Source organism: Dreissena polymorpha, chromosome 2 (genome assembly GCF_020536995.1).
Source record: "Dreissena polymorpha isolate Duluth1 chromosome 2, UMN_Dpol_1.0, whole genome shotgun sequence".
Lineage (NCBI taxonomy): Eukaryota > Metazoa > Mollusca > Bivalvia > Myida > Dreissenidae > Dreissena > Dreissena polymorpha.
This window is the reverse complement of record NC_068356.1, coordinates 83,313,183-83,313,898: the sequence shown is the minus strand read 5'-3', so window position 1 is coordinate 83,313,898 and position 716 is coordinate 83,313,183.

The window sequence follows — 716 nt, the reverse complement described above, 5'->3', positions numbered from 1 at the left end:
CCAGATAAGCGTTGCTGAGGGGTGTGTGAAAAATCGATATCTGATTGGCTGATCGACAAAATGTGGGCGGAGTTGGCGACTGGTCAATTGTACGTATCTATGTGTATTTTATTACGAATGAATCACAATTGTACGTATCTATGTGTATTTTATTACGAATGAATCTCAATTGTACGTATCTATGTGTATTTTATTGCGAATGAATCACAATTGTACGTATCTATGTGTATTTTATTACGAATGAATCACAATTGTACGCATCTATGTGTATTTTATTACGAATGAATCACAATTGTACGTATCTATGTGTATTTTATAACGAATGAATCTCAATTGTACGTATCTAATTGTATTTTATTACGAATGAATCACAATTGTACGTTTCTATGTGTATTTTTCATTTGCTGGTTGACTTAAGTAGTTAAGATAAGCAAAAAGGTCGTATTGAAAATATCGGTTATCTGTCCCATTCAATATTTCAAAAACTGTTTTGACTGTGGTTATTCTAAAGGTGAATGTCATTTCAATGTATTCATCAAATATAATAATGACGCGCGTGACCAAAGTTTCAAGTATATTTTAATTGTATTAATTAGAACGTCATAGTTGTATGTTGTTGTTATTCTTTTTGTATAATTTATAATTGTCCCCGATTAGCACGTGAAGTCGGCTTGGAATGGATTTCGTTCAAAAAAAACTTTCTTTAAACGGAAAAT